The sequence below is a fragment of the Choristoneura fumiferana genome, chromosome 7, assembly GCF_025370935.1.
Source record: "Choristoneura fumiferana chromosome 7, NRCan_CFum_1, whole genome shotgun sequence".
NCBI lineage: Eukaryota > Metazoa > Arthropoda > Insecta > Lepidoptera > Tortricidae > Choristoneura > Choristoneura fumiferana.
The window spans coordinates 16,447,592-16,475,061 of NC_133478.1; the positions used below are offsets into that span (position 1 = coordinate 16,447,592).

Genomic DNA, 27,470 nt, shown 5'->3' on the forward strand with positions numbered 1-27,470 from the left:
AAATAATGACATGAACTTACTCATATGTTTATTACCGTTGTATAAAATACGTACCTACTTAAAATTGGTTGATTTAAATAAATTGTTGTATATTAACTGATGTCCATATCTAGTGCGGAACCTGAGTGGGTTGACAGTAAAATACATGTTATAATAATGTTTAAAGCTATAACATGTTTAGTATGTCTTGTTGTGATAATATATATAAAACAAATTCTAGTAAGTTTAATATTGGTTATCATATTAACGTTATAGATGCAAAAGTTTGCGAGTAGGTATGTGTATGTGTGTGAGGCTATGTGCGTGCGTGCATGCATGCGTGCGTGCGTGTGTATGTGTGTGTGTGTGTGTGTGTGTGCTGTGTGTGTGTGGTGTGTGTGTGTGTGTGTGTGGTGTGTGCGCTAAAACGGCTAGACGGATTTTTTTTTGTATGGCTTTTATATGTTTTTTTTTGTATTATTTGAATTTTACAGCGCATTGGCTTTTTAACTGTAATGCCGTATTGTTTGTGATAAATAAATAAATTATAAATAAAAGGCTATTTTTAACACGCTTATAATTAGCTTCATTTGTAATTTAATTATGTATCTACAAACTTAACGGCATTTTTAACTTAATTTTTATTCTCTTCCTATTTTAGTATTGACACTAAACTTGGTATCTTTCGACCTATAAATATCATAAAACAAAAAAAATTAACAAAAAAGTAAAACCGACTCCAAAAAAATAAAAATATCAAAAAATGGAACCGACTACAAATCCCTTGAAAATATTTTTCTAGGTACCTACTAGTTCGAAGTCGGTGCCTCAGCACGAGCCAGCAGGAATGGAACAATATAGTCGTCTACCTCACCTACATACTATGGGTTTCAATCCATCCTGCTGGGTCGTGCTGAGTCACCGACTTCGAGCTAGTAGGTACCTAGAAAAATATTTCCAAAATGGCAAAAACGGAACCCTTATAGTTTCGCCATGTCTGTCTGTCTGTCTGTTTGTCTATCCGTCCGTCTGCGGCTTTGCTCAGTTACTATCAATGTTAGAAAGCTGTAATTTTGCACGGATATATATGTAAACTATGCCGACAAAATGGTACAATAAAAATTGAAAAAAAATGTTTTTTGGTGTACCTCCCATAGACGTAAAGTGGGAGTGTTTTTTTTTCTCATCCAACCCTATAGTGTAAGGTATCGTTAGATAGGTCTTTTAAAACCACTAGGGGGTTGCTAAAACGATTTTTCGATTCATTAATTTGTTTGCAAAATATTCAACTTAAAAGTACAAAATTTTCATTAAAATCGAGCGTTCCCCCCCCCCCCTCTAAAATTTAAACCGGTGGGTGGAAAAGTTTGAAAAAAATCAGGATGGTAGTAAGTATATCAAACTTACAAGGAAAACTATAACGGTTATGTTTTCTTGAGAATTATTAGTAGTTTAAGAGTAAATAGCAGCCTAAGGTATAAAATATACCTAAACTTGGAATATTCCGTACAAAATACTAAATCCTGAGACAAATATTATATTATTTTTGCGTAATGGCTACGGAATCCTACAACCCTATTTCGGGCGTGTCCGACACGCTCTTGGCCGGTTTTTATTTTTTGTTAATTGAATACGTAAAATAATAAATAACGTAATTATTGAAAAAAAAATGGTATGTTTTCTTAAGTCAGTAATTTACTAATTTTACCCAATTTCTAACTATACTTGTAATTTGTACCAGTTTGCCAAGATCAAAACTTACATAGGGTTAATTGTCTGCATATTGTGTACCTAACCTCAGTGAAACATTTGTGGCTGGCGTATTTTGGAAGTGCCTACACAATGTAAAAGCCGTGGTGGCCTAGTGGTTTGACCCATCGCCTCTCAAGCAAAGGTTAGTGGGTTCAAACCCCGGCTCGCACCTCTGAGTTTTTCGAAATTCATGTGCGGAATTACATTTGAAATTTACCACGACCTTTACGGTGAAGGAAAACATCGTCATGAAAACTGCACACACCTGTGAAGTAATTCAATGGTATGTGTAAAGTTCCCAATCCGCACTGGGCCCGCGTGGGAACTACGGCCCAAGCCGTCTCATTCTGAGAGGAGGCCTCGCCCAGCAGTGGGACGTAAATAGGCTGGGATGGACATGGACACAGTGCAATCGATTCTAACTCTCGATCTGAGCAAACGATTTTCAGAGTTTAGGTATTTAAACACCATCTTATATAGTTCTTGAGTTTTTATGGGCGAAGGTTATTACTTACCATCTGGCATCTTTCAAACACTTTTTTATATATGTTTTTCAGACGCTTCAAGTAATACCCGAAAGGGCTTTATTAACGTTTGTAAATGAAAAATACTTGTTCAACGCAAGCCTTATCATAAAAAGGCATTCTAGGAGAAGTAAGTACTGCTTTAACATAGAAGCAGTGACAAAGCAGCGTTTCGACGACAACATGACGGTAATTAGAAAATTCCACTATAATATCATGATTGTGAAAGTTTCGAAAATACAAACTGAGACATGGATGCACAGAAAAACCAGAAAAAGAGACCAGCACTGGGAATCGAACCCAGGTCCTCAGTAATCCGTGCTGCGTGCTATAACCCCTACACCACTGGTGGACAGGAATCTAGGCACGAATTTTTCCTATGCATACATATCTCATGTTGCTTGTTTCTACTTTGCTACTTAAGCAGCAGCAAAAAAAAAACTGCAGCTGTGAAAGTTTGTGAGTATGTATTATGTGGCGCATCAAAGTCAAAGTCAAAATATCTTTATTCAATTTAGGCTATAACAAGCACTTATGAATGTCAAAAAAATCTAGCACCAGTTCGAAAAAACCTCTGTTGAGCAGAATTCTGCAAGAAAATCAACGAGGTATATCTAATACAGCGTTTCTTAACCTTTTTCAGTCCGCGGACCCCTAGACAATCAAGCATGATTTCAAGGACCCCTTTTATAAAAAAACAGGAATAAGTTTAGGTCAATTTTTATTTATTCAAATGTCTATAGATAAGACGGCGGACCCCCATACACATACTCGTGGACCCCCCAGGGGTCCGCGGACCACAGGTTAAGTAACGCTGATCTAATATATAAAATAATCGTGTAACAATGGTTGTGCCGACATATAAAAAGAGGATTATGTATTTTGATCGACATGTTGTATCCGGCCATGTATCATATGCTGGAAGATGTCCACTGTTGAACAAGCAAAAACCTTAGGTCCTTTTGTTTACAAATAAAGATTTTTACTTTACTAAAACTACCATCTACTGAAACTTCCCAATTTTACAATACATTGTTAGAGATATGTTTAAGCAACCTTACTGCGACAGATCCATTTCTTTTTTCAGATGCATCTTATTTTTTTGGAGCTACAACAAAATGAGTATAAGCAAAGTTTTGTTGAGGCACATTTCAAAATTTGCGAAATATATCACTCAAATAAAGGGCTTCTGCCTTACATCGCGGCTACTTTTAGAAATGCTGGGTTTACTTGCCCTGTAGATGCGGTAAGTTAGGCTTAAAGACATTTGGAACTTTGGTGTTATCTACTTTACGTAATTGAAACCATGCACGTACCATCAGCCAAATAAGTGGTCTATCAATTTTGAAACAAGTTTCTATCAAATGAATATGTCGCTAAATTCGAACTTTCAAGTTGACAGACACGTCTATTGGCATTATTGATTTATGACATGCAAACTATTATCAACTCATTATTAAATAACTGATATTTAAAATAAAATTTAAAAAAAAAACATCCCTATCCGCGAACCCAGGATATCGCAAACGAGGTTCGATTCCCGGCATAAACTATTCTCTCCTTATTTTTAAATTGGATTTTAATTTAAGTATATTTTATACATAAAACTTATTCGCTGTTTAATTTTCAGAATGAACATTTAAGAATAATGAATATGACTGTGCCAGCAGACGATTTCCCAAACGTGTGGCCGTTTGAAAGATGCAAGGTCAAAGCATCCATAACTCACACACCAACTAGCGACATCGTCGCTACGGCAGACATATACGTATATTTTAAACAAACACCGCGTAGTGGTTAATAGTACATTGTGTCGTAAGGGCGGTAAATATGGAATTACGAAGGAGAGTCTACTAGAAACCCGAAGTCGAAGATTGTGTGCTTTAATGAGTCGATGTTCGTAATTTTAGTACCGCCCGTGCGATCTACAATGTTTTTCATCACATTTGCTACTCGCAAAACTATTATTTTTACAAAAATTACCAATACCGATAGCTGCGCTCGCGGGCAGCGCCAGCCCACCGCCGCCCTCCCCCTGCGCAGCATGTGCCTGACGTGCGTGCGCAAGTTTTTCTGCAGGTCGTGCAGCTGCAGCGCGCGCAGTAGTATCAGAACGGGCAACAATTACACATTTACCGACCTTGGGTTTCATGACAAGAACAAGGTCGAGGGTTTTATTTGGGGGGATGCAAGTTGCAACTTGCAACCAAGGTAGTCTGCATGTTACGACACTGTTTACGAGCAAATGTGGTGTAGGGGTTATAGCACGAGCACGGATTTGAGGACCTGGGTAAGACCATCTCTTTTACTGGTTCTGGCAAATCCATGTCTCAGTTTGTATTTTCGACATATTAAATTCGTTTTCTTATCTGTGTGAATTGAACCCCTAACCCTAACCCTTTCGAACCCAGCCGTTACGATCGTGCGGGTTAATTACATTTGAATTTAAATTTGACATGGATTGTACATAAGGTCCACTGTCGTAACTCTTGCATTTGAATTTTGAACTTGTCATGGATTGTAGATAAAGTCTACTGTCGTAACTCTTTTCATACTAGGATTAACGCATTTACTTTTATCTGTGATTTAAACGCGTATATGCAGTTTCATTGTAATAATACAACAACGTTATATAAACTCAAATCCTATTGTAATTTTTGGTTTGTGATGGTGAATAAAAATTCTATTATTATCATTATTAAATTAGTTTTATAAATATATCCTATTTGTATCTGTCATCTAGTAGGTACCTTTGTAGGAGAAATTTGGATATGTATTATTTAATGGAATTTGTTATATGGAGGTTTTTGAATGAACAATGGATTTAGCTTCGTTTTACTTCTGAGAAAAATCTGTTTTAGAGCCCGAATGTGGCTCGGTCGCTTATATACTGAACTCAGCGGCTGCATTTTGCACTAGGCTAAAGGAGAACAGCACCATTATACAAACACTGTTCTTAAATGGACGAATTTTGTGCTATTCATGTTTTTGATTTAAAAAAAAAGTCTTAAAAGTAACACTGAAAAAGTGTATCAGCGTTGTGAAATGAAATAAATTGCATTAAATGGATAATTATATTTTTTTTTCGTTAAAATAGGCATTGGCAAATTTCCTTTACCTTTTTGGCAGAAAAAAAAAACAGAAAGAAAACACGTGCATGGCACAGCTACGCCACAATTCCAATCCACATTTGTTTCGGCTCTAAAATTCTACAAAACCACAAGAAAATCCACGCGAACACGTTTACATTTTCATTAAACGTGTCAAAAGAGTACAAAGGCGTATCGGTCAAGTTTTTATTAAAAGGACATCGAATGGACCCTCCGCGTTCGACAGCTGCCGACGTACACGATATTGGCACCGCGTTCGCCGGCACGTGCCAAAGGTTTGGACACATACATCGCACATATAAAAGTCCCAGTATATTATAAATGCGAACATTTGTGAGAGGATGTGTTATATACCCAAGTAGCTAGGTCTTGGCAATAATTCATACATAGGCTACAGTTTGAATATTTCCAGGAGAAACTTATGTTTGTACTAACTTATGCGCAAAATTACATTTGAACATAATTACTTTCTCGAAGGCGTTACTTTCCGAAGGTTCATGTTAACCCACTGGCGACGTTACGATCGCTACGTCTATATGACAAATGTGTGTCCATGCAACTCCTCCGCCTCCACGCTGTAAGAACACACATACCTAACACAAAACCAACTATCACCACCACCACACTACGCCTTTCGAACCCACTATACATGACTGTACGATGCACGTAGTGTCTATGTCGGCGGCCGATCGTAAAATCCGCCAGATCACGAAATTCCTAGGCATATCGTGAAACGCCGCCATTTCATGATATGCCTAAACGTTGGCCAGGCATATCACGATGTGCCTGAGAAATAATACGGCAGATCGATTAGAACAACGCATTCGACGATATTTCTAGCTCTATACCGGGCACATCGTAAAATAGTTTCTTTTTTGGCCACTGGTGGCTCTGTGTATGCAATGGCGGCCGTGACCAGCTGACCGGTCGTGTTTGTTTAGCGCGTGAAAAATGTCGGCGTCGCAACAAAATGATCCTTAAACCGAAACTAGTGATTGAATTCAAAATAGAAGTGCATAAGAAGCTTTTGAACATCAGCTCCATTCTTTTTATGTGAATCAAACGGATTCTGCGCACTTTTCCAACACTGCATTTGTCGATTCGCGGTCTCCATCTGAGAAAATTTCGGCCCCAACGGCCGTCTACTTGCACGATTTTTCTTGCAGGTCTAAACTGAGCTTATACATAGATCCATCAAAACGTATATTACACGCCGCACGAAGATTCTAGCACATTCCACTTTGTTTTATGACTCACTGTCAAAGAGGTTTCTGAATTTACGCCACAATTTTAAAGTTAAACTTCCCTTGCTGAATCCGTCGGGTGAATGGGTGAGAAAAAAGTTAAAAGGAACATTTGCGCTGACGAAATCTTTAACCCATGCATACATGGTATCAAAAATGACACTTACCATAGGCTTTTTACATTTTCTCAAAAAAATCTATTTGTTTTAATTGATTTTTATTATAAGACTGTACCTATCTACCTTATTAAGATTTAAGTAGCTTATAAAGAGTTAGCTTATAAATTTAATTTAATTTAATAGAATATTAATAATAAGTTAATTTAAGAATAATTGTTGTGCCCTAACAGGGTTTATACTGGGACATGATTTTATTGGTAATACCTTGTACACGTATAAAACAATAAATAATTATGATTATGATTATGATTATTCTGTTTTGCAAGCAGAATACAATTTTAACTACAATTTGCATGGAGTATCAAAAATGATATATTATAGCGTTAAAAAAATGTAACTTAAACTTTTATCCTGAATTTTTTCAATATTTTTCTCATTATTAAAGTTGTGTTTTCTAACAATTTTTTGTATTTTAGACGGAAAATATTAAATCATGCAGCTAAGGGTTTATAATAATATACTCGTACGACCAATTGTTTTGAAATAACTAAAAAACTTAAAGACTTATAACTATAGCTTCAGTTCGTGAACGAAACAAAAGCAAACCAGTGATACTATCACAAAATATTATTTTACTATTAACCAAGAAAGGTAAAGAACATCTGATTCGTTTAAACAACGTTTTCCTTGTCATATTCCTTTTAGGATGTGATCGCAAAGCTTTTCCGCAGTTATTTCAAATACCGCACTTTGTGCGCTGACCAACGTTGCAGGGTAGAGAGAAGAAACGAAAAGCTTACAGGTTACTAAAGAACACAGTCTAGTCTTTAGTCTTTTCATATTTTAGCAGAATTTTAAAGAAAAGAAATCATACTCGTAGTGGTAAGAGACGCTCAGATCACTGAACAGGATGAGTATCAGTTTGATATCAAATAGTTTGATGTCATAATGAGAATAACATCGTTTTTTTTTTAATTAAATAAAACTTAAAAACTTTCCGATGAAATGAAATGAAATACTAAGTTTATTCTGCTAGAAAAAGTGTTGATTTACAGGTGTTGTCGCAAGATATACGAGGTCCTTATTCAGCTTGAAATAGCATGCAAAATATTAACATTATCAATATATTCAAATTTAATAAAATAGAGAAAATTAATTATGATTATTAATACTAGTAGGCCATTATAATAATAAAACAATCATGCCAAACTTTACTACTTATTCTAGTCACACAGGAATTAATTACGATACACTTTGTATATCAAATCAGTTATGGTCAAAAAATTCATATACTTATAGATGATACGTACGCAAAATTTCGGGCCCTGATCAATAATTAGGTACCTCGTCGTTGACAGCAACAGGAAATTACTTCCTAACAAGCAAATTACAAAAATTACAGACTACCTAAGACAGCCTTATATTATTGGCTGGAAATAATGAAATACATCGATACGAGTATATGAGAAGTCATTCCAGACGATTTTGACTACTAACACATGTGTACTAATATCCCTTACCGCTGTGAGAAACATTACCCTACTGGCAACGTTCAAACCCATTATTCTTTCGAACAAAGATTTTTACTCGATCGTCATGAATGAAAATAGGACACTTCAATACCCAGTGCTGTGCATTCAAAAAGAAAATACGCTAAATTTTGTTACAGTTGGATTTGAATCTGGAATCTATCTTTTGGAGTGAAATGGAAAGAAACGTAGTTAGCCACCTACATCGATAGGTAGTGGTTTGAAAAAAAAAGAATTATGCGTGTAATGTAGGTACAGTCAAGGAAACTGAATCACATACGTCCCATACGTTAACATCCCATAGTTCTGTCAAAGAAATCATAGCAAAATTGGTTAAGAAAAGGTTCCACCCTTCCTTGACTGTATAAATTATAACATTGCCACACTCGCCCTTATAGGAGAAAATTGAACAATATTTAAACACACTTACATTATCACCGCACCCTTCGCAATATTAAAAAAAAACTTAACCACATCATAAAACAATAAACAGTTGAACGGTGTCATTTTGAGGGAAGGAAAAATAATATTCTTTATGAAATATCACCCATATTCGTATAGGATCGCGGGGTGGTTGATTGAATTTCGGTTCCGCATGATTTAGTGGGTACACTCGTAAATAAGGGATGTTACCGCCCGCGGTCATGACTACTCCGAATTTTTTGGGATCCAGAAATCAAAGAAAAATGCTTGGGGGATTTATTTTCACTTTGTATTGTTTATTTAATTTTAAAATGTGCGGTCAGGGGTCGTAACTTGTGAGGGTTTGGAATGATAAGTTCATCGAATTGGTACAAAAATCAGCCATGTTTGTGTTACATACCTACCTACGATATAAATGAATTAATCTAGAGTAATGACATCAAACAAAAATTTACCTTTATGTTTATTATATAAAGTTGAAAGTTGTCTCAAAATGTATACAGATTATATTTAATATTTTTCCAAGTGTTTTTGAATTTGTGGTTGACACACGTTTCGACAAAAGCATGACTACATTTGAATCAAAAATGCTGATGTAAACCTTTAACATGGGTGTTCAGTCTAACTTGCCCGACAATCTGCTGAATGCCGTGGTGGCCTAGTGGTTTGACCTATCGCCTCTCAAGCAGAGGGTCGTGGGCTCTGAGTTTTTCGAAATTCATGTGCGGAATTACATTTGAAATTTACCACGAGCTTTGCGGTGAAGGGAAATATCGTGAGGAAACCTGCACAACCTGCGAAGCGATTCAATGGTTCGTGCGAAGTTCCCAATCCGCATTGGGCCCGCGTGGGAACTATGGCCCAAGCCCTCTTGTTCTGAGAGGAGGCCTGTGCCCAGCAGTGGGGGGTATATAGGCTGGGATGATGATGATGAGTGATAATTTTTATTATTATTATTATTTATTCGACTGGATGGCTAACGAGCAAGTGGGTCTCTAAACGGCTGCCAACGGTAACAAGTATGATTTAATTTATTTGCCACTATACTCCAGCACTAATGCAAAGTATTTAACACATTTTGATAATAAACATTATATTCCATTCGAATCTCCTATTCAGATAGAATCACGAAACACGAATCTCCGTCTCGAATTGATTCAAATCCCATTCCACCTAAATTGGATGCTACAATCCCATCATTTTGAATAATACTCAAGGTCTGTTTACGGATTTATTTCTGAGTCCAACATTATCAGCGAGTTTTCTGATATTCTCCTTGAAATGAGATTAAGGTGACAGAAATTTGTGCGTCTAACAGCTTAATAATAATACGTAGTCTTTGTAGACGACATTACACGACATTATTCTGAACAGGATAATTTTCTGCAAAATGGGTCTTTCGATTTATCTAATCAATATTTTTTTTTAATAATTTAATGTTGAATTACATTAGACATAATAATCAACGTAAGGCCGAAAACAATGCTCGACCGACGGTCAGCGTTGACCGTCGGTCAGCGTAGCTAATATTATCTATGCAAGTCTATGAATGCGCACACAGCTACGCTGACGGTACGCGCGTGATGTGGTGCGCGCGTACGGTCGGTCGAGCCGTCGGTCCGGCTCGTCGATCGCACGGCGTCTGTCGACCGACGAGCTATGAGATTGTATGGATGCGTTCAGTGCTTCGCTGACGGAGCGACCGACCTGTGAAGTGAACACACGCGTCGCAGTACGCCGTCAGCGTAGCACTGAATGAATTTTTGCATCCGACGGTCAGCGCTGACGGTCAGGACGTACGGTCAGGACGTACCGTCGGTCGAGCACTGTTTCCAGCCTAAGGCTGCGGACTGCACGCCAGTGGACAGCGGAGCCGTGAGCGTTCGTCATTTAAAGAGGTTTCTCACTTAACTTAGTTCTATTTGTCTTACTTTTACGTTTACTTTTCTGCCCAACAACGTATCCTCTGGTGTTGCAAGTGCCCATTGGTGGCGGGGTTACTTACTACCAAATGACATGACGCACTTAGTCGTTTGCTACCTTGTGTAAACCCCTACTAAAGTTACTGCATCCACGAGAGCAAGATTATTCAATACAATCATGCTGCATTCGCTGAATGCCATAATTCTAACCTACTTTACCCAAACCCGCCTACACCAAGATTCAATTTCGTTCGCTAAATGGCCGTTAACCATAACTTGCTGTCAGTACAAAACGTAATACGATCCGAGATGCGCCCTGTCAGGTAAATCGAGCATTCAGCATACGACTGACTTCATGCTTCATGGTTCAAATGCACTGTGTGAATCAGACTGGGTTTAATGATAAATTGTGCAACATGTTTTTATTATAATTTATTGAATCAGAATCACTGCGATTCCGTACCGTCACCGTTTTTTTAAGCAGCGGTGTGGCCGCTCCTTAACTTTGCTCACCCGTGACCATAATGATAGCTACGCTTTTGCAAGAAATGCGTGTTCATACAGTTCCTCCACCTCCACACTGTAAATCACACAAACCGCACAATCGATGTCTAACATCTGGTAGCATGGTGAATGGTTGTGTTGCTCTGATGATGAGCTCTGGTTGAGTTAGAAACGCGTCAGTGTATTGTGGTGGTGGTGATAGATGGGTTTGTGTGATCTGTGTGTGTTCTTACAGTGGTAGTGGAACTGCATGAACACACATTTCTTGTATAAACCTAGCTATCATAAGGTCGCGGTAAAGAAAAGTAATTGTTTCAGTTCACGCGTTTAATACAAGGCATTTTACCCAAGAATTTTTATTCGTCCGAGCCATAGGCGAGGGTAGGTAAAGTCGATGGGATAGTAGGTTTTATTAACAAGTTTAGATTGGAACATATCGTATAGGGGTGGCAAACTAACTGATGAACAAATAAGACACAGTCCAGCATGTGCTGGAGTTGGGACAAATCATTGGATTGGATTCCACTACACGAACGTCCTCTACAGAGAACTATTTCAACTCCAGCTGATGCGTAAAGTGATTAAAATCAGAAAACTAACGGATTTTAATTTGATTAAAAAAACTGACGCTACTAAATTAACGTGATATCCTAAACTTCAGTCTAGCGGTTACCACAGCAACGTAGAGGTAATTTGAAACAGTACTTTATTGCGTGAATGTTGAAAATTGTGAAATTTTAAAACCATAATACTTTTGTACTTAAAAATTCCAAAAGGCACGTATCAAAATATCGAGTTAAAATATCGACGGTGAAATATCAAACTTAACCTATGTACGTTACATTGGGCAGATATAATTAGTAATATGCATATTTAAAAACATACTGGCTGAATGAACTTTCCGCTTTCTCCCGCGCGGCGGCGCCACCAGTCAGTCTCGCAAATTTGACAGCTAAAAATGTATGTGGGTATGCCGGCCGGCGCACGCTCTTTTAAATTATTTATAAAAAAACTGTGAAAGTGCTGTGATTGTGTCTTAAATGTGTCCCTGGGACTGAGGAATAGAGCCAGAACAAACTGTAAGTGAAACCTATATCTTGCCCACTTCGGTTTTGCTAATTATTTCAAATATTCAAATGTCGTAGTTCAAACAACCTACTTTCGATATTTTGACCGTCGACTTTTTAACATTAGATATATTAATTATCGATATTTATATACGTCCCCATTCCAAATCATTACTTCGACATTATGATTACTTATTGGTTAAACGCCTTTAGTCAAGGTGGTTCTCTGTTTGTAATAACACTTCAACAAAGTTATACTTAATTAATTTTAACGCGTGTTAACACATTATCTACAATCAGGCTATATTCTTGCTAACCTTTTAGTCTAATAGACATTTAGCTTTACGAGTATAATATTTACCACCATAAAGAAGAGTATCACAAAAACTTGCAGCGCCAAATGTGGAATTCAATATAAAATAAATAACTGCTACCATTTTTTCTAAATATTCAAAAACATTTTATTTTGCTTCAAACTTGATGCACAATTACTAACTTCTTCTTCATCTCAATCGATATCCAATCATTGCTCGCCTAACTTCAACATCAAATTTAAATTCTAAGGCCAGATCAAAGGCAAATAAATAGAAAATCATAAATTCGATCAAAAATAGACCCACGTTTCGCTTCGCTAAATAATATCTATTGACATTGGGAGAACTGTTGGGATAATTTGATATGGACCTCTGAACGAACAAACCAAATTTGACATTCAAGACGCGTTGACTCAATTTCTATTGGTTTATCGCCCACCTATAAACTGTTTCTTTTTTTGTGATTAATCTTGTAAGTGTCATAGACTATAAAAGTTTGTTATATTTTTTTGATGAACCGAGGAAAGTTTTTGGTATCGTCAGTCAAAAGTCGTACATAGCATTAAACTCCATTTCAATAGAATCTGACAATCCTGTAGACACTTTCAGCCAACTAATGAACACCTGAGGCCGTATTGCCTAAAGTTTCTGACGAACGCGATCGCAATCAAATAACAGTTTTTGTATGCGAAATCTGTCATATTTGATTGCGATCACGAGCGTCAGATACGATAGGCAATATGGCCTCAGGTTGCCTCGGTCTTGGTGATGTGACTATTATTATTTTTTGATTCTTTTTAGATTACAATCACATCAATAGGGACATAATATAACTAAATATGTCAACGTTTAAGATGTCTTAAATGTCTAGAAAATCGTCAGATTCTATTGAAATGTAGTTTAGATATAAGACTTTCGAATGCTAAGTATCTAACCTGCCCCATCCGTTTCCATTGGCCTCTTGCAATGTTTACTAGAGGCCGTATTGTCTACCCCTCTGATGTTCGCGATCGCATTTAGCATCTCTTTCTATCCTCGTCTTATACCGTGTGACAACAAAAAATGGTGAAAGCGATTGTGATACCAAGTGTGTTAGAAGGTGTCAGACAATAAGGCATCTTAGTCCAATAAAATAAGCAAAAATTGGTTGTGCTATAAGAGCTCCAAGTACCAAATTCCACGTTTCTAGGACAAACAGATTATGTAGGTACCCTTTAGACTTTTTGGTTACGGCAATTTGTATGAAAACTATTTTTTTTGTGGTTATCTTTTAATTGCGTTGAATTTGATTGTCTTGCGTATTGAATTGAATTAATGTCTTGAGAATTTAATTAATTTCCACTTTATACATTCACTTATTCCTGAAAAAAAATGGTCTTGATAGATGGAATTCACTCAGTTTGGATTGATTGAGCGAAATTCTAAAAAAAACTCGTAAAGAAGTGAGCCTACCTAAGTTACTTTAGTATTAAACACCAATCAATCATTGGCATGAAACGTAAAAAAAATCCAAATATTTTTTACAATCATAGTTTTTCATTGTTAGCATACTTTTTGTGGAAATAATTAGAATTTGATAAGATGAAAGTTATCCAACTGTCTCCACTGCCAATACTGAGCTGTTGATATTAATTTCGTGTTACGGCGGGTAATGACTCGTCAATAAACGGCTCGATTCCACTCCATTTACATCAAATACTGCAATAGAAACATACCTTTAGTTGCTATAACTTGAAGACGCCACACGTTTCAAGTCAAAAATATGCTCAAATGACCGTTCAAGACGGTACTTGGAGACATTGTTGGTTTTATTGCTATTTCATGTAAAAATATAATATATATAGCTTTTGACCGCGACACCGCCAGCGAAAATTCGTTTATCACTTATTCCGAGAAAATTTAGCTATTTTGCGAGATAAAAAATATCCCATGGCCTTTCCTGGGTCCCCAACTAACTTATCTTCATATTAAATTTATTGTAACATATTATGTTACAACTCGAAAATCATAAAAAAAACTGTCAAGGATTTTTTCTTGCCTTGGACTTACTTGCCAATGAATTAGCAGTGGGAAAAAGTGGCTATAGCACATAAATACGGTATTTGACAACTCCTGATTTTGCCATATTTTAATATTATTATGAAAATATAGATATAAAGATAGTATTTAGCGAAAATTTAAATCGGTTGAAAATTGGATTTATAGTGATTTTTTGAAAAATCTATGTAAGTACCTGTCTCTTTCTCAAACGCTTTTCTCTATGCAGCAAGTATGGCGGTACTGGCGTGTGACGTCACATGCCAGTAAGTCTTTCTCTGTCTAATCTTGAATTTCAAACCTTTATAACTTTGTTATTTGTAAAGGTAGCTAAAAAATTGTTTTTCTATTTGATAGCAGGCATTGTGTAGTTTTAATTTATAAAACATATATAAAATAGTCAAATACCGTATTCTAAGACCATAAGGTAAACGTACGAGTGGTCGACACGCATTAACGTTATTGGGTATTAACCCAATATACGACACCCTGCCGTCATCTGTATTCCTACACACACAACACAAGCATCACGCCTGTATTCCCAAATGGGGTAGGCAGAGCACACGAAACGTTACCGCTTCGGAGCAACTTTTAGCAATTTAAGGTTTTAAGTTTGACAAAAACGGTACAATAGTGACAGGTTGCTAGCCTGTCACCTACAGTATACCTTAACCTATATTCTCAGTCGCCTCTTACGACATCCACGGAAGAAATGGAGAGGTGTAATTCTAACCCGACACCACACGGGGTATTCCTAATAGCATAAGATTGAAAATGCCCACTATTAGGACAGCCACGGGCACTCGTTCGTTTACCTTACTACAAAGTTTTACGCAACAAACCCATGCACGAATGTCGTTTTATATTCCCACAAACGACTAACACAAGCCAATAGCCGGTCGTGAATAACAGCAGATAAAACGCACTTACCCAACAATACAATTCGACGACGGCCAAGAAAAATGGCGTCGTTTAAAATTGCCACGAATGGGCCCATGGGGGTAGTTGAGGTGTTACGAGGCCTAAGTTACGGAGAAGGTTTAGTAGGGTAGGTAGGTATATTAATAAGGTCAACTGGGGTTTTAGCTTTAATTCTTTTTTATTTCTATTTTTTATTGACATTGACAGATTTCTAGGTACAAGGATTGAGACTGAGCGTTCATGATTCAGTCAGCCACTAGTTCTAATTTTTAACTGACTCAGATCATTTGTAGCTCTCAACCTTGAAACTGGCAAAATTGTCCAAACGTACAGAAGCCATTAAAAAAAAGGCAAAGATAAAAGAAGACTTATAATTTTAGCTGACTATTTTATATTTCATTTTGCTTGATGGATTGCGTACCTGTCTAATTTTTGTTTTGAATCGGCTGCCCTCTGAAATTCATAGTTAGAAAAGAATTCTGAGGAGAATACCATTTTTTTTCTGTAATCACGCTTTTTTATACATTTTGTTATAAATAACTATTCTTATAGGTTTCAGGTTACTGTAGGCGATAGGCTAACAACCTGTCACTAATTGTACCGGGTTTGTCAAACTTAAAACCTAAAATTGCTAAAAGTGGCTCCGAAGTTGTAACGTTTCGTGTGCTCTGCCTTTGTCATTTGGGAATACAGGCGTGATGTTTGTCTGTGTGTGTGTGTGTGTGTGTGTGTGTGTGTATGTGTTATACTCGTAGGTTAAAGCGGTTAGCTCTACAACGCCCTGTAGAGCTGGTTTGTCTGACCATGTGACTTTAAATTCAAAAGTCGAGTCTAATCATATAACTGAGCTAGTATTCTGCATCTTTTTAAACACATGACCCGTGATCAGTATTCAATAGAATGCTAAATTGGCAGCACGTTGATAATTTTTTACCTTAGTAATGTCATATAAATTAAAGACCCCGTACCAGGGAATTTCCTCGTACCATGACATAGCGATAAAATTGCCATGTCCAATACAATGATTTAACGATAAAACTTTAAAAATCAATAAATTATTTATCTAAATTCAAGCTATTTGAAAACATAACGAGCCAAAAGTAGCTTAGTTGTGTGAGCAGAATCGAATCTTTTATTTAAAGCCACGGTCAGAGACACCTCAATATAATCAATCACAATCTATCTAAACTTTTGTTTCCGTTTCCGGTGTTGCCTGGTACTCTGCATCTGTCTTAATAAAGCTCTGGTCAACTCTGATAACTTTCCGTAACGAACTTTGTTTTTCCAATAAGTAACTAACTTGAGTTGATTGATTTGCAAAGTTTTTCATATGAAAATGTAAGCGTTATCCAGGAAAGCGTCGCTACAGTCAAAACAGTCTATTAATTATGACAACAGCTTTTTTCACGTTTCATAATTTTAATTAATTTTCATTGCTTCATCATCCCAGTCACTGCTGGGCACAGGCGTCCTCTCAGAAGAAGAGGGCTTAGGCAGTAGTTCATACGCGGGCCCAGTGCGGATTGGGAACCTCACACACACCATTGAACTGCTGCGCATTTTGAAAAACTAGAGGTGCGAGCCGGGGCTTGAACCCATTCTCTGCTTGAGAGGGCATAGGCCAAACCGCTACACCATGTTGCTTTAAAAAGAAAACATTCCTTTGGGCATTCGGGTAACAATTACTTAACTATGAGTTAATTTTCAATTAGGCTCAACCGAAAAAGTTGTATGATGCCTTTGCTTTTGAAATAACTTCAGGCACCACTTTAATCTATAGCGGTTCAAAACTAACCATTAAAAGAGTTAGGGCAATGAGGGCTATCGTTTTTTGTCTCACTAGATGGCGCACTGTTGCGTGAGGTTTTTAAGTATGGCATTCAAAGTCTGTTATTACGGGCGTGAAAACAAAGTTTAGATTAAAATCATATTTAATTCGCCTTAAAACCGTACCATATAAATATCGAGCATGCCACAGTGTCGCATAGTCCCCGTTTTGTTCGGAAAAAAGGGAGGACAAAGGTTTCCGAAAGACAAAACTGTCTCAAAACACAGACATTTATTGCCCCGGAACGCATATTTGCCATAATTAATTTCAGATATTGCAAAATATTCACAAAATTATTCTAATTATAAATAAACCTGCGTAGCTCACCCAAAAACTATGAGACCTCATGCTACACTAGCGCCTCTAGTGGCGAATACGTACGCGATAGCCCTCATTGCACAGTTGCCGCTAATTATTTTTGTAACGCAACAATATAAACCCGACTGCACATTAAACTCACTTTTATTTTCACAGTAAATCTTCATAGCACTTAAGAGTGAGTTCATTAAAACACAGTTTTACTTTATTTAATGTTTTTATTACGATGTGCAAACGACAGTTTCAGAGTGTCGGGGGAGTATGAATCCGAGATTTATTACAAAAAGTTTAACTTTTTCATGCAAAGTTAAATATGCCGCTGGAAGTGGCGGGCTCGTGGGCATTTGTCATAAGGCTAGTATGTGGCTGTGTTAGTTGTCGTGTTTATCCACCGGCACGGTTAAATTGGCAGTTTGGACGTTTGCGTCGAGAATGCTTCAGTGGAGAGTCTTTTGATTCATATTTATTACAGTTGTTTATGCTTTTGGTGTCTAAAGTGAAAAAAGCTAAATACCTACAATTATTTTTCATATTCCCGTCATTTAAAACTACAGTAAGACTTACATAACTAAACTACTATACGGATAACTAATACGCCTTGGGCATCTGTGAAAATTTTAACTTACAATGACAGCTGTCTCCAAATATTTTATTCATATACTCGTAACATTGTACACATTAATGCAAAAAATTATTTATTCGATACACATAAAAATACATAATAGCAATAACATAATCATATACATAATCATATAGTATGTATCTATCTATATAATTATATTTATCCGTGTTAGTACCCATAACAAAAGCTTACTTTGGGACTAGGTCAATTGGTGTGATTGTCCCGTGATATTATTTATTATTATTTATTTATACCATTAATCATAATTATAATGTTAAAAAAATGTACAATAAAATGTAGGTCTTATAGAGGAGATTGTGTCCACCAGTGTTTATTGTTATGTCTATAAACGTCCCGTTGCAGGGCACAGGCCTCCTCTCAAAATGAGAGGGCTTGGGGCGTGTTCTCATACAGGCCCAGTGCATAATGTAACAATGTAAATATCAAATTTGGCACAAGAATTTCGAAAACTCAGAAGTACTTTGTACGGCTTAGTGGTATAACTGCTAGTTCATCATCATCCCACTGCTGAGCACAGACTTCTTCTCAGAATGAGAGGACTTGAGCCGTAGTTTCCACGCGGGCAAAATGCGGATTAGGGAACTTGCTACCTATTGGGATCGTAAGGAATTGCAATTAAGGTATCGATAATTTTCATTAACCCTCGACGCAAAAAGAGGGGTGTCATAAGTTTGATAACCATGAGCTATGTGTGTCTGTCTGCCTATCTGTCTCGAAAATACAAACTGAGACATGGATGCACAGAAAAACCAGAAAAAGAGAGCAGCGCTGGGAATCGAACCCAGGTCCTCAGCAATCCGTGCTGCGTGCTATAACCCCTACACCACCGCTGGACAGGAATCTAGACACGAATTTTTCCTATGCATACATATCTCAGGTTGCTTATTTCTACTACGCTAACTTATGCAGCAGCACTAGCGACATCTATGTTCCTCTCTCATCGAGAGACGTCACACTCTTTCGGAACCTATCTGTCTGTCCGTCTGTGTGCACCGTAGCTCTTGAACAGGTGGACCGATTTGAATGCGGTTGTTTCTTATCTGAAAGCGCGTTTTCTAGTGATGGTTCTTAGACATATTACATCAAAATCAGTTTGAGATATTCAAATTTGAAGTGACAAAGTCGGGGGTTGTCCAACTTATTGTGGGTTAGGTTATATTGAATTGCAATAAGCCGGTGAGATAAACCTTTGGCCTCATCTGTCAATCACGGTCAGTTTTATGTAAAATTACATTCTAACTATCATTGGTGTTGCCAGTGCAACGACACTACCTACGACGAATATAAAATCAAAGAAATAAAGAAAAAAATATTTTGGTTCCATTAGTACCACCACACAAGACTAAACTATTGTAATTGTTTTTTTTAACTCCAAATTTGTTACTTTTACGGGTATCCCGTGAAATCATATCTGAAAACCAGCGGTGGTGTAGGGGTTATAGCACGCAGCATAGATTGCTGAGGACCTGGGTTCGATTCCCAGCGCTGGTCTCTTTATCTGGTTTTTCTGTGGCATCCATGTGCCCAGCGGTGGTGTAGGGGTTATAGCACGCAGCACGGATTGCTGAGGACCTGGGTTCGATTCCCAGCGCTGGTCTCTTTATCTGGTTTTTCTGTGCATCCATGTCTCAGTTTGTATTTTCGATAAACTATTGTAATTGTGCGATACTTAAGCACAATGTATTTATTCGGTTTTATACAGGGTGGAAAAATCGAATGCCACATGGATGGCAACTACCTTAAGTATTGTAAATAACACATTTTTGTGTAAGGGAGACTTTCCTTCGTTTTTAAAAACAATAAAACTGCATTTAAGGATTTATGAAAAATCGCTTGCCTCAGTCGAGACTCGAACCGGTCAAATGTGACAAAAAATAATGTGCTGTATTTTATGATGCAGATCGAAAGGTTCTGATAAGGTTCATTTTTCTCTAAATAACAAATACAATCAGAATAACGGAAGGCCATGAAAACTAACAATTACCCTTTTAAATTTGATTTCACCCGTCACGTGAATTAAGACGTAATCCCTGGAATACAAGCAAAATAAAGACGTTTAAATTACATGATATGATGAGCTACACTTATGTTTACTTATCACTTTAGTTGCGATTACTAATGCCACTTTAGTAACCTACTTCCTTTGATAGGAAATTGCATCAATTATTCTCTAGTCATCATAGTAGCTAGGATAGGTAAATTTTTAAAAATGGAACATTTTAACGAACCGTTTTTGTTTTTCTAAGTGCAATCTTTTAATTTAAAACAAAAATAATGCCCGACTTGTTGAACGCATTTTTTTCGAATTGTGTTTATTCCATTTTCGAATATTAGAGCTACTATGTATTTTACGTAGATAAATTGAAATTGTGACTTGCAAGTGCTTTTACATTATAAATGGCTGACGATTATCAAGAACAGTTCGATTTAATATAAGCGTACTTTGTTAATGCAAAAATGTAACACGAGCACTCCAGTGGTACGCGAACAATATCCAAACAGGCAAATACACATCCAGGTTCGTCTTGCAACGAATGGTTTAAAAACTTAAAACGCCATGGAAGACTTGAGAGCCGCCTTCGGCGACTACAACAACCGATTGGTTATTCCGATTTTGATTTAAGTGTCTTAACTTATTTTGAAGCCTACCCGAAAGCATCGAGCAGAGAAGCCGCTGAAAATACTTGGTTCTAATCATACTCGTGTGCTAAGCGTGCTCAAAAAATACAAGTAAAATGTTACCGTGAAGGTCGTTTGGTGCAAAATTGCTTCCGGGAGACACTGACCGAAGGCTTCAATTCTGTCGAGATATCGAGGCAAAATTGGCTCAAGACGAAAATTTTTTGGATTACATAATATGGTCAGATGAAAGTAACTTTAGTAATAATGGTATGTACAATCGTCACAATAACCATTATTGGTGCCGTATAAACCCGATGCGTACACATGAAACTAATAATCAGGTGAGATTCTCTTTTAACGTTTGGTGCGGGATAGTGAAAAACAGGGTTGTTATGGTTCACATATTTGAAGGACACCTGAATACAGTAAAATACCTCGAAATCCTGGACCTATTGCGAAATGCATTAAATGATCTACCCGAAGAATACGACACTTTTATTTTCCAACAAGACGGTGCACCAGCACATAACAGCAGGTTATCGACTACATATCTAAATAACCATTTCCAGACATGGATCGGTACAAAAGGGATTATTAAATGGCCGGCCAGATCTCCGGATCTAACACCATTAGACTACTTTTTGTGGGGATACGTGAAGGATGTTATTTATAAAAGAACTTACGAAAACGTATGCGAATTGAAAACCGAAGTCCATGCAGCTATTACTAATATTCACCACAATTCACTGCAACGAGCTACGAAAAGACAATTCCTCAAAGATTTAATTTATGCAAACGCCAAAACGGGGCTCATTTTGAACAACTACTTTAGTTAGAAAGGTTTTAGTAAGGTTATTAAATGAATATTGTTTTATTTTGTGTGTTTTAATTTTTCGTTTACAATTTTCATGGCCTTCCGTTATTCTGATTGTATTTGTTATTTAGAGAAAAATGAACCTTATCAGTAACCCTTTCGATCTGCATCATAAAATACAGCACATTATTTTTTGTCACATTTGACCGGTTCGAGTCCCGACTGAGGCAAGCGATTTTTCATAAATCATTAAATGCAGTTTTTATTGTTTTTAAAAACGAAGGAAAGTCTCCCTTACACAAAATGTGTTATTTACAATACTTAAGGTAGTTGCCATCCATGTGGCATTCGATTTTTCCACCCTGTATAAGTACTTGAAATATTTTATTTAAAAAAACATGTCAAGTGACACAAATTAAAATAATTAACAGAAAGTCAATATGTAAAATCGATTAATAAAATAAGGACGATAAAAAGATTTTTGTAAATTGTTCATAGCAAAATTTAATCCCCGGCAAATAATACTTTTCATCTCACTTTGATAACTTAAATTATTTCACTGCGATAAAAAACTAGTAGAACGCACAACAAAGGCCTTTTGTAAGTGGCGACGCCACCCGAAGGTTTAGTAAAAAAGCGGGAGCAATTACGCGAAAACATGTACCTATTACACGGAAAAGGCGGGCTAAAAGCTTCTGTAATGCTCCTGGCATGCAAACATTGCTTTATGGAATAGGTAATAAATAAATACAAAATTATCGTTGCAAGGGTGTACGTCGACGTGATCATGACGAGGCAATTTTTTCTTACACCACATAAGCCTGTAAGAACATAGACATTTTTGTTACAAAGGTATTTATTATCTATAGCATAATTATAAAAATCATAAAATCTTATTTTTATCTATCTCAGTACCTAACAATCTAAAATGCTGCGTACATTTTGCTGCGGAGTGCGGCTCTGCTAATACCAGATATTCATAGATAGGTACCTACAAAATGTGTACAGGTCCCTTAGTGCGTGAGTCCGACGCACACTTGGCCGATTTTTATGTTTCGTCTGAGTCACTATTAAACTTAAAAATTTGAATTTCCGATTTATTTGTTTTATTTTCACGGTTTTTCCCCAGGTTAAAATTAAAAAAAAAAACTGGTATCTTTCCCAGCACCCGTTTTGCTTTTCTGGTTTTTCAGTGTGTTTTTCTTATTATTTGACTGCAAGTGGGTCTCCTGATGGTAAGAGATAGAGGCCTAAAATGCCTGTAATTTCACCGGCTGTCTTACTCTCCACGCCAAAACACAACAGTGCAAGCACTGCTGCTTCACGGCAGGATTAGCGAGCAAGATGGTGGTAGCAATCCGGGCGGACCTTGCACAAGGTAATTTTAATTTTAGTACAATAAACAAAGCGTCTTTGTGAAGCTACTTGCCTATACTATTATGGCTCTTAAGTGTAGAATTCTCGAATCCAAATTTAAAACGTCAATACCACACGACAAATACCGTCGTCCTACAAAACGTCATTTGCACAACTGTAAAGATCATTATCTCCACACCGCATTATTAGGGTAGACCCCATAATTCACGGGTGTTCTTGTACTATAAAACAGCACTAAATACGGACGGACCCTAGTAGGCGGGCTCTATGTAAATGGACGTGTAGTTTTTCCCGGAGGGTACGGAAATCGTTGCGCGCTCCTGGTGCTTAATTTAGGCAAGCCCATTGTTGGAATTCGCAAGGTTTCGAAATATAAATGGGATTACTTAGAAAAAGCACTTTTAAACTTTAAAACTCGTGACTAATCAAGACGACGCTCAATTAGACAAGAATGATATTGGTGCAAAATCCATGCAAACAAACACTTACGATCCGATAAGTATACGATCAAATTCAAACTTACCTCGCAAAAATTATAGTCTATTTTGCTTCGAAATAATGACAGTGATACATGACTAGGAAATTGAGCTATTATTGAGCTTGATTGTACTTTTTAAAGTACATTATGTATTGTATGGTTTAAAATATCCATAGTACGTAGTGACAGCACAACCGCAAAAAAATCTTCTTAGAGCGTTTTCAGATTATTCGATCCGATATCGGTATCGGACGCCGATACCGATATCGGGGCAAGTAAAATATATGAAATTTGTACCTGTCTTTCAGATTATCAGATACGGTATCGAAACATATTTCATACATTTTACTTGCCCCGCTATCGTATCGTCGTCCGATTCCGATATCGGACGCCGATAATGTGAAACGCTCTAAGTCACTACACTCTGCCACTCAAGCCTTTATGATGACTTTCATGGAAAAAAAGTGTGGTGGCAGCCCCATCGCAAAAGTGAAGTCCGGAGTTCATAGTTTAGACGACCCGATGGCCAAGTGGTTAGAGAACCTGACTACGAAGCTTGAGGTCCCGGGTTCGATTCCCGCCGAGGCAGATATTTGTATGAATAATACGAATGTTTGTTCTCGGGTCTTGGATGTTTAATATGTATTTAAGTATGTATTTATCTATATAAATATATTTTTCCGTTGCCTAGTATTCATAGTACAAAACTTTGCGTAGTTTGGGACTAGGCGTACGTATTCTTGATCGAAGTCGCGTCGTCTTTTACGTTACCGACAGGAAGAGATGGGTTTGTTCTATTTGAAAAGCCGAGACCGAACTTGGACGTTCAAAATCAAGGAAAAATAAAATTTCTAAATGATTAAACTGAAATCACCAGAAAATTGCAGCAGGCCAATCACGAAAATTGTTCCAATATCTATACGTTTGATGGCAATTCCTCACCGCACAACGGTAAAGTCCACAACTGACAACTTTAGCAAACAAGTAGCGGATCCACCATTACTCTAATAGCAGTTACGTCTAATATAAAATTGGTTTCAGCTGAGCGGGCATCGTTCGGACCTGTTATTGGATCACATCCAACCCAATACTGCTTGCTTGCCTTTTTTCCTCCGTGATACTCATTTTTATGACGATTTCTGACGATGGACAATTTTCGCGAATAAATTTACTTATCATATTTTATTGCGAGGCCCAATAGATTCGGTCAACTATATTCATGTTTATTTATTAAAGCTCTATAGTATTTTGGACCCAAACTGCTATTTCAATAAATTCGGCAGTCGAGTAAATATAGGATGGGTTTAGGTATACCATTTGTGAGAAGGCAGTAAGAGATAAGGGTAAATCTGTGGAACCTAGTAAAATCTAAAAATAGTACCCGTGTCAACGAGCTTTACTCGGAGATTTTTTTTTGGTTAATCATGTTTCCCATAGGTGGGCTAAAATAGCCACAGACTGGATACCACAAAATGGACTTCGGCGGCGTGGCAGACAGGCGTCGATGGCGGGACGATCTGGACGCCTTTCTTCGCAGCTGGTCAGAGATCGCCCAAGAAAGGGTAGAGTGGAGGACATGGGGGAGGCCTTTGCCAGCAGTGGGACACATCTACAGGCTTCTAAATAATAAATAATAATAATAATAATAATATATGTTTTTTTGCAGAAGATAAATATTTAAATAAGCTTTAAAAGTTAAATGTAAACTAAATAAATATAATAATAAAAAGATACATAAGAGTTTTATCGCGTCTCCCTAGATTTGAGCTCTAGACCAACAACAACAAGTAGTGTTTACAAGTTCCAAACATTTATTGAATCAGGCGTTACTTTGCTGAGGTCCATATCAATGAACTAAAAGATTTGTCTAAAATCTGGTATTATACGGTTGTGTTGCTCTGAAGATGAGCTCTGGTTGAATTCGAAACGCGTCAGTGTAATGTGGTGGTGGACTACTAGATAACTTTGTGTGATTTGAGTGTGTTCTTACAGAGTGGAGGTGGAGGAACTGCATGAACACGCATATTTTGCATGAACTTAGCTACCTAATTATTTTTTCATCACACTTGCTCCTATACAGTGTCGTAACATGCAGGCTACCTTGGTTGCAACCCCCCAAATAAAACCCTCGACCTTAATGTGCTTGTCATGAAACCCGTGGTCGGTCGCATGAGTCAGTGCCCGTACTGATGGCGCTGCGCCGTGCCGCGTGCGCGTGCGCGCGCTCCTGCTGCAGGACTACATTCAAACATGGTCTACATGCACTCGCACGTTGCGGCGCATGCTGTGGGAGGTAGAGGGCGGCGCTGCCAAGAGCACAGCCTAAGGTATCGCCAATATTTGGAACAATTATATTTTTTCTTTTACAAATATAAAATTTTACTCGCAAATGTGATGAAAAACAATGTATGTCGCACGGGCGGTACTAGAATTACGAACATCGATTCAATCTAATAGACTCTCGTTCGTAATTCCTTATTTACCTACCGCCCTTAAGACACAATGTACTATAGTTCAAGTCCAACATTATACCGCTGAACCATCACCATGAATACTGAGCTTTCGAAATTATGGATCTTATTACGCGTGAATTTTTCATTAAAAATGACGATGTAATTAAAAAATACTCATTTTTCCAGATATAGAACCATAATGTTTCATTGTTTGCTCCCGAAAGACTTCGAATTGCGTCGAAATTTAATGTAAGTAAATAAAAAAATAAGAATTTCTCATTTAAATAATTAAGATTTCACTGTCTTACCTGTTTTATTCCAATTTCAGGACGATGTTAAGACCTGAAAATAACAAAAAAGATATTGAAGTAAACTATAACATTACCTTTACGTAGGTATATAGGTAGGCATAAAATAACGGTAACGACTTATTTCCAAGTACAAGGATGGTTGATTACATTTTGTTCATTATTTTCTGTATAACCCCGAGCAAGTCATGAAGTACGAAGTAATTTCCCTTATTTGCATCTAAACTGTCCCTAACTGAATGCTCCTCTCATCCACTCAAAGGTTGACTGGTAGAGATCCCTTAAAGGGATAAGTTCGCCTTTGTACATATATCTCAATGTTTGTCAATTGTATTTGTTACTTATTTTGTACAATAAACAGTTTACATACATACATAAACTAGAAAAAACTTACCTACCTAAAAGTTGACCCTGAGATAGCATAGGTACAAGCAAAATCTTTTTTTATTGAATTAGCTCTTGCTTGCAAGTAATTAATTTATCACAATAATTGTTAATTGATGTTCCATTAATTAAGTATGATTATAATTATTTGAGCCAACTTGCGCGATAGCCAAACATACATCTTTACTCTATTTTTTAACCGACTTCAAAAAAGGAGGAGGTTCTATGTTTCAATGTTTGTATTTTTTTTATGTATGTTCACCGATTACTCAGTCAATTGTGGACCGATTTTCAAAATTATTTTTTTATACAAAGAATATTCTTCTGAGGTAGTCTCATTGTCATCAAGTCAAGATCTGATGATGGGATTCTAGGGCAATCGAGGGCAAACCTGAAATTTTATAGGCTCACGTATGGCGATTTTGGCATTTTTAGCATTAAGAAAAGCATTTACATTCAGAAAGTACCATTTAGTAACCTGGAGCTGATGAAGAAGACCGTAGATGACCAATGGAACTTGTCAAAGCTAAGTAATGCTCGCTCGTCTATGAACGATCATGATTAATAATATACCTAGATAAGCGACTAAGAAGAAGATTTAAGTTAATGATTCTTTCGAACTGATCTGATGCTGAAGCCAGAAGGTAGGCAACGGAACTCTGTTATAAAACAACGTAACTAAGTCGTGTTTGGACTTAATGAAATCGTTGTGAGATTTACTTTGGCTACGAATCACTAAAAAGTGAGAAATAAAGAAATTAAAAAAAAAAAGTAAAACCGCTCCAAAAAAAAATAACAAA

The 27,470-nt window shown here is 37.0% G+C and overlaps 1 protein-coding gene across 4 annotated transcripts in view; it reads right to left on the reverse strand.

Moving 5' to 3' along the window:
- Positions 1–27,470, reverse strand: part of LOC141429788 (uncharacterized) — a 369,922-nt gene that overhangs the window by 24,414 nt on the left and 318,038 nt on the right. For all 4 annotated transcript variants that reach the window (XM_074090325.1, XM_074090328.1, XM_074090326.1 and 1 more), the window contains one exon: positions 26,287–26,320. The gene's annotated coding sequence lies outside the window, so the exon portion shown is untranslated. The remainder of the gene's footprint in view (positions 1–26,286; positions 26,321–27,470) is intronic.